This window comes from Megascapheus bottae, chromosome 9 (assembly GCF_031878675.1).
Source record: "Megascapheus bottae isolate mThoBot1 chromosome 9, mThoBot2.hap1, whole genome shotgun sequence".
Classification (NCBI taxonomy): Eukaryota; Metazoa; Chordata; class Mammalia; order Rodentia; family Geomyidae; genus Megascapheus; species Megascapheus bottae.
In genome coordinates this window covers 67,004,734-67,016,566 of record NC_143517.1, presented here as the reverse complement: position 1 = coordinate 67,016,566, position 11,833 = coordinate 67,004,734, and the positions used below count along the sequence as shown (strand labels likewise).

The window sequence follows — 11,833 nt, the reverse complement described above, 5'->3', positions numbered from 1 at the left end:
GCGGGGCTTCTCGCCGTGCGGCCAATCCGCACGTGCGGATCTGGCCCCGCCCCCGGAGCCGCTGCATAGTCATGAGGCGCAGGCCGGCGCTGCGTCAGCGGAAGCGGCGCGGAGCGGCTGTTTCCGACCCGATAAAGCGGCGTTGTCCCCGCGCGCCGGCCGCAGCCTCGCAGCGCCTCTCTCCGCGCCCGCGTCGCTGACTGACGGACCGTCCGCCCGGCCGGCCGCCCCGCCGCCACCCCGGTGCGCCCGGGGCCCGCGCCCCCCCCCCATCGCCCGCCCGCCCGCCCGGCCGGCCCGCCGCTCCGCCGCCGCGCCCGCGGCCCCGGCCGGAGGAGACAGGTGAGCGGCCGCCGGGCCCCGCACTCGAGGGGCCCCGCACCCGGCCTCCCCCCGCCCCGCGCGGCCCGGGCCTCCGCCGGGCGGCCGGGCCCCGCGTCTCCCCCGGGGAGGGCCCGGCCCCCCGGCCCGCCGGCTGCACCTGCCCGCCCGCGTCCGCGCCCGGCGGCGCCCACGCCGGCCCGCCCCGCGCCCCTCTCCGCCCTGCCCCGAGCCGGGCCCCGGCCCGCCGCCTCCAACTTGGGAGAGTTGGGCCCCGCCGCCCCCCGCCGCCCCTCGGGCTGGGGCTCCGTTCCAGGGTGTCCGTTCGACGACGCCCTGACGGGGCCGGGGCCTCTGGCACACCTGCCCCCCGCCCGCCCGCCCGGCCTCCCCGGGCCTCCATCTTAACCCTTCCGCCTCCAAGGTGCGCGGCCCGCCGCGGTGGGGAGCGCGTCCCGGCCAGGGCCGGGCCCGGGGAGGGCTGCGGCTCGTCCATCCTCCCCTTCCCGGCGGAGGAAGGGCGCCGGGCCCTCCGGGAGGCTGGGGTACCCCAGCTGACCCTGGCAGACCGAGCTGCTGGCCTGAGAAGAGGGCCCTGCGGCAGGAGCAGCTGCTGGGAAGGTCACCTGACGGGGTCCCGAGACCCCGCTGTTGGGGAGCAGCACCCCCCGTGCGGGGTGCAGTAGGAAGCCTCCCCTCTGCTGTTTTGTTCTTGTGGTAAGGAAAGCAGAGCATAGAAGCTGCAGCCCCCGGCAGGAGAGGCCTTGAGACTCTTATCTCCGGTCCACCACCAGAGAGCCAGAAGGAGAGCTGTGCCCCAAAGTGGTCGAGTACAACAGAACACCGGCAGCTCGGGGCAGCACCCAGGCTCCACCACTGCCTTCCCCCAGCCTCAAATAATTTCCTTACATACCTACTAGGTCTCAATTATGTATTAAGTTAGAGTGAGTAGAGCGTAACACTCTGGAGAGATTTTATTAGAAGCCCCACAGTGGAGAGAGGGGCAGTTGTGGCCTGAAGCCATGTGGGCTCCAGGTGGAAGGCGACTCTGGGATAAAAGATCAGGAGCTTCAGGGGAAAGAGGTCATCCTCTTAAAATCCAGGACTTCAGTCCCACTCAGGTTGGTTGTCGTTGTGGCTATTTGCAGAGCTTGAGAAGCACATTGGTGTTAGGAAGAGGTGGGTTTGTCTGGCCTGCCTCTCTGTGGGGAAGGGGGCAGCTGTCTAGGGCCAGCTCCCTGGGCCATGCAGATTTTGTTTGCAGAGATGCCGTGCCTGTAGCCTTGGCTTTGGTTGCATAGTAAAAGCAGATCAGAGATTGGACTGGGTGATCTCCAAAGTGGCTTGCAGCTTTTAACACCCTCTTAAGTTGCTCATTGGTGGGGAGGGAGAGGGGGAGGGGCGGAGGAAAGCAGCAAACCAGTTTCTGCCCTTTCTGGAGCAGGGAGATTTGCAAGGGGTGGGGGTGGTGGCTGTGACTGAGGTGGCGACAGCAGTAGTAGCTCATCCCTCATGGAAGAGGGAGCTTGGCAAGGTATTTGGGCTGAATTTGCTTCACCGGTGATATCAGGAACGCAGGGAGGAAGGACCAGGGAAGGACAGTACTGAGGATCTAGCTGCTGCCATCATCAGTTTTTGGCTGGTGCACCCCCACCTCTTCAATCCCTTACCCTGTTGCACAGTTTAAGAACCCTGATGACTAGGTAGCCATCAGGGGTAAGTTGTGACAGCCTCCTGCGCTGGCACAGGGTGAGGGCTACTGGTAAACACTGTAGTGACAGACGGCCCCAAATTGCCAGTCCCCTTGGGAGGGAATGCCCCTGGCAGGGCTGTGTCTGTAATTTGTGGAGCCAGAACATGCTAGAAGTTGTGGTCCTGTGAAGGATGGGTAAAGACGCTGCTCTGTGCTAGCCTCCTGTGATGCCTCGGATTTTTTAAATTTTGTGTAATTGTGTCAACGAGGGTGCACTAGGTAAGACACCATTAGAGCGGCACCTGGATTCCAAGCCAGGAGCTGAGGGAAAGCCCAGGGTCAGGAACAAAGCTCACCACTGAAGAGCAGCTACCTAGGGGGTGGAGAACCCGCAGGCCCTAGTGGTCCCAGACAGTGCCCCTTGTCTGGATTAGCAGCACTGCTCCACCGAAATCAGTGAACAAGGAGCTTTTTTTTTTTTTTTGGTGGGCCATGGGACCTGAACCTAGGCGCTGTCCCTGAGCTCTTCAGCTCAAGGCTAACACCCTACCCTTGAGCCAAGCCCTACTCCTAGAGGTTAATTGGAGATAAGAGTCTCAGGTCCAGGGGCCGGGAGTTTGGCCTAGTGGTTAAAGTGCTTGCCTAGCATGCATGAAGACCCGGGTTCGATTCCTCGGTACCACATACATAGAAAAAAAGCCGGAAGTGGTGCTGAGGCTCAAGTGGTAGAGCTCTAGCCTTGAGAAAGTCCAAGGACAGTGCTCAGGCCCTGAGCTCAAACCCAGGACTGGCAAAAAAAAAAAAAAAAAAAAAAAAAGAGTCTCAGGTCCTTTTGAACTTGGATCCTCAGATCTCAGCATCCTGAGTAGCTAGGATTACAGGCGTGAGAGACCGCAGCCGGCTTAAGACAGGACTTCTAAGACTTCTAGGACTTCCTCAGCCTCAGATTCTGAGCCCTTCCACGTTTGGCACACATGAAGAGTCCTGGGCTGCTGAAGGGCTGCCCTGCCCAGAAGACAGAATAGGTGCACCCCTAGGCACTGCCAGTCCCTGGTCTTGTGGGGAAAAGCCTGTAGGTTTCCTGTAGTGGCTTCCCTGGCAAGTGACTTAAAAGGTGGCATTTAAATGAGATGAAAACATGCTGGCACTGGGGAGATTGGGGCAGGAAGACAGCAGCTTATTTAAGGCCAGCTTGGGCTTTGTTAAGAAAGGCTGTCCAAAAAGTTTCCCTCCAAAAGAAGATGAAAGTGGGGGAGGGACAGCAGTGTCCCCTGCTTGTGTTTTCCTCTTGTACTTGCCTTCCCTAGAGATCCAGAGCCGTGGCAGAGGGCTACTGCCTGCACGGTTTGGGTATTGAGGCCCAGAACACTTGGATCCTCAAAGGCCCATCTCAGAAGAGGTCCCACTGCTTGGTTTCAGAGACAGGTGGTGGGAAACAACACAACCCTGAGGCTGAGGAGATGGGCCTGAGTTCAGTTTAGCTATGTGGCGTAGGGTCCTTTGGTGAGAAAGAGGGGTCTGTTGTTTCTCCCTCAGTACTGGAATTTGAATTCACGGCCTGCACCTACTAGGCAAGTGTTCCATTTCAGCAGTGTTCACTTATTAATTTTGCAGATGGAGTTTCATGCTTTTGATCCAGGCAGCCTTTGCTCTGGTCTTCAGTCTTCCTACCTACCCCTCTGCCTCTGTAGCAGGACTCACAGGCGTTCATCCTTGTGGCTGGATCCTTTCCTGAGATAGGCTCTTACCTGTTATCCATTTCTGCCTTTTTTGGATTTGGATTTCATCTTATCTATAAAGGGCTCCAAAACATGGGTTTATTGTGAGGGAGTCTCTTGGGGAGCGGCCAAGAGGGCATACTTTGTGTGCTAAGCATTGTCCACCCCCACGCAGGAGTCAGAGGGTACCAGTCAGTTCAGAGTGGGGACCTGGAATCCTGCACCCGTCTCAGGCCTTAAGTTTGACCAGATCCTAACCAGTGCCAGGGAGGCCTTGCTGAGAGCAGGCCCTGCTGTTTCCATCCTCCCAGACCTGTGTGGGGTTTGCTGGCAGTGGGGAAACTGCATTCCTGAACCCCAGCACAGCCCAGGAGTGGGGGTGGGGAAGTGCCTTGCATCCTGGGGTTCTACTGCTACTTGAATTTTGTGGCTTGGGTCTTCCAGGTTCAGCCTCAGAACACTGAGCCGCTTGCGTTGGTTGGCAAGCACATCTTCGTTTCAAAGCAAGGGAAATCTCAAATCAAAATACACAGCATGCCCTGAAGTAGAGGATGGGGAGCCATGGAGACAGGTTCCTGGGTGTTTGGTCTGATGTCGGGTCACAAATCTCAGTGTACATCCTAAGCAATCATTTAGATATTGTAAGCCCCCCCCCCAAAAGGCAAGATTTAAATAAGCTCTTTATTGTAGTCATCATTCGAGGGAAATGTATTAATCCAGAAGAATGTGATTGCTTTGTAGTGGGAAGGGAATATTCTCCCCTCAATTTTTCTTTTGGCTGGGGGTTGGGATAAGCTTGTGCATGGTGAACCTGTGCTGTAGCCTCTGTCTTTTTTAATTTGAAGGTGGAGATGAAATCATGTTTCAGAAATGTGTTAGATGTAAGGGGAGGACTAGCTGAGGGCCAGAGAGGGCAGCTTTTTTCAATGACAAGCCATTTTTATTAGCATAAGTCTAGTGGGTTAGATTGGAAAAGCTTTAGAGTTAGTCTGTTAGTGCTTTTCAATATTTTTGCTCATGTGTTCCATAAAGTCACTTTGAAGTACTCTGGACACATTCAGACATTTTGTCCTAATTGTAAATTCATTTGATTGTACATTTGATTTCTAGCTAGTTACCTATAATCTCAACTATTCAGGAGGGTGAAATCTGAGAATTATGATTTGAAGCCAGCCTAGGCAGAAAAGTCCTTGAGAGCTGAACGCAGTGACTCACACCTATAATCCTAGCTAATCAGGAGGCTGAGATCTGAGGAATGTGATTCAAAGCCAGCCTGGGCTGAAGTGGGGCTTGGCTCTAGGGCGGGGTGGTAGCTTTGAGCTGAAGAGCTCAGGGACAGCACCCAGGCCAAGTTCAAGCCCCATGACCCACCCCACCCCCCCAAAAAAAAGTCCTTGATACTCATTTATATTCAGTTAGCCAACAAATGCTGAAAGTGGAGGCGTGGCTCAACTAGGCACCAAAGTGCCAAGTGAGAATGCAAGGCTTTGAATTCAGGCCTCAGTATGCCCCCTTCCCCTGACCCCCCCCTCCAAAGACTTAATTTTTAGTATATTATAAACATTTAAAGTAGCCTTTAAAAAAATCACTAAAGGCACCGGGAGTTTGGTCTAGTGGTAGAGTGCTTGCCAAAGACCCAGGTTCGATTCCTTGGTATCACATACATAGAAAAAGCTGGCAGTGGTGTTGAGGCTCAAGTGGTAGAGCTCTAGCCTTGAGAAAGCCCAAGGATAGTGCTCAGGCTCTGAGCTGAAGCCCAGGACTGGCAAAACAAAACAAAACAATCACTAAAAATCAATAAAAGTAACTGCTCTTCCCCCCCCCCTTTTTGGGGGGGTACCAATTCTGGGACTTGAAAGGGGCTTGGATTCTGTCCCTGAGTAGCTAGGATTACAGGCATGAGCCACTGGCTTGAAAGTATTTTGTTATTGGTTATTCTTCATTTTTTTCTTTCTTTCTTTTTTTTTTTTTTTGCCAGTCCTGGGCTTGAGCTCAGGGCCTGAGCACTGTCCTTGGACTTTCTCAAGGCTAGAACTCTACCACTTGAGCCTCAGCACCACTTCCAGCCTTTTTCCATGTATGTGGTACCGAGGAATCAAACCTGGGTCTTCGTGCATGCTTGGCAAGCACTCTACCACTAGACCAAACTCCCTGCCCCTCTTCATTTTTTTCTGCAACAAAAATATGTCAGTTGCAATTTGTAATTTTTTTTTTTTTTTTTTTTTGGCCAGTCCTGGGCTTGAGCTCAGGTCCTGAGCACTGTCCTTGGAATTTTCTCAAGGCTAGAGCTCTACCACTTGAGCCTCAACACCACTTCCGGCTTTTTTCTATGTATGTGGTACCGAGGAATCGAACCTGGGTCTTCATGCATGCTAGGCAAGCACTTTAACCACTAGGCCAAACTCCCGGCCCAATTTGTAGTATTTTTTTTTTTTTTTTGCCAGTCCTGGGCTTGAGCTCAGGGCCTGAGCACTGTCCTTGGACTTTCTCAAGGCTACAGCTCTACCACTTGAGCCTCAGCACCACTTCTGGCTTTTTTTTTTCTATATGTGGTACCGAGGAATCGAACCCAGGTCTTCATGCATGCTAGGCAAGCACTTTAACCACTAGGCCAAACTCCCGGCCCCTGTAATATTTTTATAAACATTAGATTATGCTCAGTTGATCCAGTAAAATGGTCTTGTCATTATAGTTACTATCTCTTCAGAATTATTCCTAGAAGATTGATTTGTATAAATTGTTGCTAAATGCACAAAGGAAAAAGTGCCTTGGGGCCAGGAGTGTGTCCTAGTGGTAGAGTGTTTGCCTAGCATGCACAAAGCCCTGGGTTTGATTCCTCAGTACCTCATACACAGAAAGAGCCAGAAGAGGTTCTGTGCTCAAGTGTCCAATGACTGTGCCCAGAACTCGAGTTCAAGTCCCAGGGCTGGCAAAAAAAAAAAAAAAAAAAAAGCCTTGTAAGGGGTTTTCCAGACTGGGTAGGGTCAGTTTAAGGAGTCTCAGGTAAAGGTATTGCTGACCTGTTCCTCAGGACTGTCTCAGTAGAGAACCTGCCTTCCGTCTAGGTAGGGAAGGAGAGTAAAGGTGACCTTGGGTTTGGGGCTGGTACCTCCTAGACACTGGCACTTGACCAGGGTGACTTCTCAGAGAGTTTGGTTTTAGGAAAGTTGGTGTGCACAGAGTTGTGGGAATGTAGAGTTGCTTATAGCCCACATCTGGGAGCCTCTGGTGTGGCACCCTGAGCCGTCACTGCTGGCATGGGTGTGGGTTTGGATGCTTCTCTGCCTGGTTGAGCAGCGGAGCCCTATGCTTCCAAGTTATGACACCACAGTTGCTCCATCTTAGCTTTATTATTTAATTGCTTGCTTTCTAAATGTGCTGTGAAACAACAAAAAATGATAGACGTCTTGAACAGGCCTGGTTCAGCTGGGACTGTGTATTTTTATTTGGCTGGATTAAAATGTAAGCTTGTGGAACTCTGCCTTGAGTTAAACTCTAATTTGCCATGAAGATACGTGAGAAGCCCAGAGAGTTATTGCTCTCTTATGGACAGGCAGAGGGGCTACCTGGGGTTGTCTGCTTGTCTCTGGCAGCAGGGAAAGGGAGCCAGGAGCATCAGCTCCACTTGGTGGCCTTGCTCAGGTCTGGATATCCTATCTGAGCCACTGACATTGGCTACTTTTAGTTTAGAAGCCAAAGAAATTTGGTAAGAAAGCTTAGAAATTAAACAAATTGTCCAATCTCCACCCTCGGAAACAGCACGCTGAGGATGGAGAGTAGAACTTGGTATGACTCAATAGTTTTGTGGCGTAAAGGGGAATTTCAAGGACCCAGGGTGAGTAGGAACCCGGTGAGAGAGGTCAGGCCGTGGGCTTGGTCAGATTAGCCCTGAAAGTGTGTGGAGAGGGAGGGGGTCCTTTGTTAGCATTCCCCACTCAGGCCCTCAAGCCCTCCCTCTACATTTCCCGGGGCAGCTTGTCCCCCCCCCACTCCCACTCTCTGTCCACCCTGCCACGGTGTGGTCTTCTGGTGTGGCGGCCCGACATCCTTGAGTTCAAGTCGGGCCTTTGTTCTGGGGTGGGTGGAGGTGGGAGCCCAGTCTCCGTTTTTGGGGGAAGCCAGTGGACCCCAGAGAGCAGACTGGAGGAGTGGACGGAAGTCCTGCTGCTGCTGCTGCTGCTGCTGCTGCCTGCCGCCTTTTCTTGCATTTCCTTAGCATGGGGGGGGGCAGCCGTGTGAAGTCATAGCTTCAGGCTGGGGAGTCTTAGAAGCACTCTGTGCTGAAAGAGCAGTGCTAGGGGGTTGGTTGGAAATCTCAGCATGCAGGTCTTTTCCTGGTTTGGTGGGGCTGCTTGCGGCAGGAATCCTGGGGTAGCCTGTGCTGGCTTTCACAGTACTTCTGTGGAAACATTTGCATCAAAAGCTTGGAGTAAGTGGAATGCAGTGGTTCTCCCTTGTCATTCCAGCTACTCAGAAGGCTGAGATCTGAGGATCTTGATTTCAAAGTCAGCCCAGGCACTAAAGTCCGTGAGACTTTTTTTTGTGGGGGTCATAGAGCTTGAACTCAGCCTGGGCACTGTCCCTGAGCTCTTCAGCTCAAGGCTACCTTCCTACCCTTGAACCAAGCCCCACTTCTAGAGGTTTTCTAGAGGTTCATTGGAGATAAGAGTCTCAAGTCCTTTTGTGCCTGGGCTGGCTTTGAACCTTGATCCTCAGATCTCAGCCTCTTCAGTAGCTAGGATGACAGGCGTGAGCCACCACCCGCTCGCCCCTCCCCCAGCTTTCCATGAGACTTTTTTTTTTTGCCAGTCCTGGGCTTGAGCTCAGGGCCTGAGCACTGTCCTTGGACTTTCTCAAGGCTAGAGCTCTACCACTTGAGCTTCAGCACCACTTCTGGCTTTTTTTTCTATGTATGTGGTGCCGAGGAATCGAATCCAGGTCTTTGTGCATGCTAGGCAAGCACTCTACCAGTAGGCCAAACTCTCAGCCCCATCCATGAGACTTTTATCTCTAATTAACCACCAGAAAACTGGAAGTGGCACTGTGGCTCAAGGATTAGGGTGGCAGCATTGAGCTGAACTGCTCAGGGACAGTGTCTAGGCCAGAATTCAAGTCCCAGGACCAATCAAAAAAAAAAAAAATGCTTGGAGTAGGCCATGCCCCATCAGACCCCAAATACTCTTTCCTCTACCCACAGCTGCCCAGCAAGTCCAGGTGCAGGGAGCGGGGACTCTGAGGTGGAGGCCATCCTATTCCTGACTTTAGATGTGCAGACAGGAGTGGGTGGGTGCCCTAGGCTGGTGCCTGGGGGAGCAAGTGCAGGGCCTTCAGGAAGGCAGTGTTGATGAGGCAGCCTCCGAAGAGCCAGTTGGCAACGTGCAGTGCTGTGAGGACTGGAGGGCCAAGGGGACAGGGGAAGCAGATCGGATCCCAGCCCTCTGTGGAAGCACTGCAGGGAGCCAGCGTCACACTTCCGCTGAGCTGTCCCTGGCTCTGTGACCTTGGCCTAGAAGCTGCCACTGCCCAAGCCTCAGTCTTTGTGTGATACAGCACCACAGTGGCCACAGCTGCTCACCGGTGCTGAACTCTCAGATGAGGGCAGGTGGGCTTTGCACCCAAAGCCATGTGCAGGTGGCCATGCCTGCCACATGCCCAAGGCAGAGTACATTGCTCACCTCCTCCCTCCTCCTTAAAAATGCCTGGAGAAGTGTAGAGGTGTCCTTCACCCCTGCATCCATCCGGAGGCCCCTCTGTAGTCACTGTCCACACCAAATGGGTGTCCTGAAGATCCTTGGCTGTTGGAGACGAGACCCCGCCATCCCTAGCTTCCCAACTCTGTCTTACCTTCCTCCCCCCTCCACCCCCCAAGCCAGGTGCATGAAAGCTAACTCAGCCCTAGAATTGGTTCCTCTGGTCCCTGCAGCTTTGGGCATAAGCAACACCTCTTGCTTTAGTTCCCCGCTTTTGTGTGTCATTGCCATAGAGTCAGCCTGGGAGCTAAAGAAGGGCTGTGTGCTGCTCTGAGCTGTTCCCAAGTTCTTTGTCCTAAAAGATAGCGGGCAGGTGTTGCCTGCACTGATCAGAGGGTCTTGAAACTGGTTATTACAGAGCATTATAGGTAGTGAGTGTCAGCCCAGACTCCTTGCCCAGTGCTCTCAATTTTGTACACATGCTGCAAGTCAAGGAACAGACCAGATCTGGGTTGCCTGGCGGGCCTTTGGGCTTCCTGTGTCACCGAGTGCAGTCAGTGAGCTGCGCAGCTGGACACGTCATCCCGGGGGTTAAGTGGAACCCACAATGCCGAGGACCTCTGAGGTGTTTTTTTAGGAGGTGGGGGTGGGGGAGAACAGGGTCTTACCTTATAGCCCAGGCTGGCTTCGGATCTGGGATCTGAGACTACAGACGTGTACTACCATGCTTGGAATTCAGGGTTCCAGAATGCTAGCAAGTGCTCTGTCACTGAGCTTCACCCTAACCCTGTGTGTGTAGTTGGAAGCTTCACTAGCATACCATGATGAAGCGTGAGAGCTACTGGAAGGAGGAGATGCGATGCTTAACCATCACATGTAATGCTCTTCCCATGTGAGGCAGGCAGCGGTCGCCTAGCAGGAGATGAACGAGGAAAGCACATCCCTCTGCAGGCCTCTGTGATGGGAGCAGTGGTGGGCAGACAAGCCTGTGGCATTGTGTCTGGCCAGTTATGAGGTCAGGCTGACGGTTTGTGCCATTTCTGTGGCTGGGAGCTGATAAGGCTCCTGAGGGTGTCACCGGTCTGTGGTGACAAGTTCAGATAGGTTTTTTATTATGTTCTGTCGATCTAGGATGGGGTCCAGAAGCCAAGAAAGAGCAGAGAAATAGGTTTTGGGAAATAGGTTGTAAACGTTTGAGTGTAGACTTTGTTGTGCTCTCCTCACTGCTCACCTGCCTTGGAACTATCTTTACCCTTGTGGTCCTGCTTTAGTTCTGGACCCCCTCAGAGCACTGCTGCTTCTCTGTCACTTTGTGGTCAGAGTCCTGGTGATGTGAGAGATTCTTATTACTGAGGCCTCTGGGTGAGCTGGCCTGTTGCTGCAACCAGTGAATATGCCCCAGCTTGGTGGCAGCTCAGGTTGCAGTGACAGAACGCCATAGATTGGGGGCTTGGAGGCCAGAAGGCCTTTCAGACCCTGCAGTCTGGCTCACTGACATGGCTTCTCAACAACCTGTGCCTGGTGGCCTGGGCAGGACATTCTCTCCACCACTTTCCTGAGGGTCCCTCACCATTGAATCGCCTCCCCGTTCCTCTGCCTAGGGAGATGAGATTTCAGCATGTGGGCTGGAGGGGATACATTCAGACCACAGTACACAGTAATTATCAGTTGTGGTGATTTAATCAGTTAGCCCGGTTGGTGCTGCACTTAGAGGGTAAGTATGCCTTGAAACTATCTCTCTCCTAGAGCCCTTCAGAAATCCCGTGCAATTTCAGCCAGCTCTGCTAAGTAAGTGACTCTGGGAGCAGGTCTGCTGTGCCACATGGGCCAGAGTGAACCTGTGAGCTTGCTGCCCACACTGTGAACGAGGTGTGCACGCTTGCTAACCGAGAGAACAGGCTCAGCTCCCCTAGGGAACTGTATCCTGGCTGTCCTGCTGCAGTGTGTGGAGTGTGGGAGTGGGAGGGGCAAGGCCTGACCTTGATGACACAAATGGACAAGAGCAGTTTGTTCTGGATGATGGTGAGGCCAGCCAGGGAAGGCTTCTTGGAACCGGAGGATCAAGAAGAAACAAAACCTAGTTCAAGCTAAATCACTGTGGGCTGCACCCACACAGGCAGCTTGTGGAGCTGGACCAGGGTGGGCCAGGCCAGGCTGGCATCTTTCCTGTGATCCAGGATTACCTGCCTGAGAGCTGAACACGAGGAGAGACTGGTCAGATTCCAGGCCCCATCTGCATGTGGGGTCCTTGCCTAGTTCCGCGCGCCTTCCACAGCTCATGCCTGGCTGTGTTGGAGAGCGTCCTGCGGTCTCAAGAGAACCCGTTAGCATTACAAGGTGGTAGTTGAGGGGCCTGAAAGTGTTCCGTGTGGAGAGCTAGTCAGCCTCTCCTTTCGTTCATTCATAGATCT

The 11,833-nt window shown here is 53.5% G+C and overlaps 1 protein-coding gene across 3 annotated transcripts in view; it reads left to right on the top strand.

The window, feature by feature from the left end:
• The first annotated feature begins 279 nt into the window (after window positions 1-279).
• The window catches only part of Slc45a4 (solute carrier family 45 member 4), a 57,637-nt gene continuing 46,083 nt past the window's right edge, over window positions 280-11,833 (top strand). The window contains exon 1 of one of the 3 annotated variants that reach the window (XM_090339479.1): window positions 280-342. The gene's annotated coding sequence lies outside the window, so the exon portion shown is untranslated. Of the gene's footprint in view, window positions 343-708; window positions 746-11,833 lie in introns of those variants that run through there. The other 2 variants (XM_090339477.1, XM_090339478.1) reach the window with 2 other exon arrangements.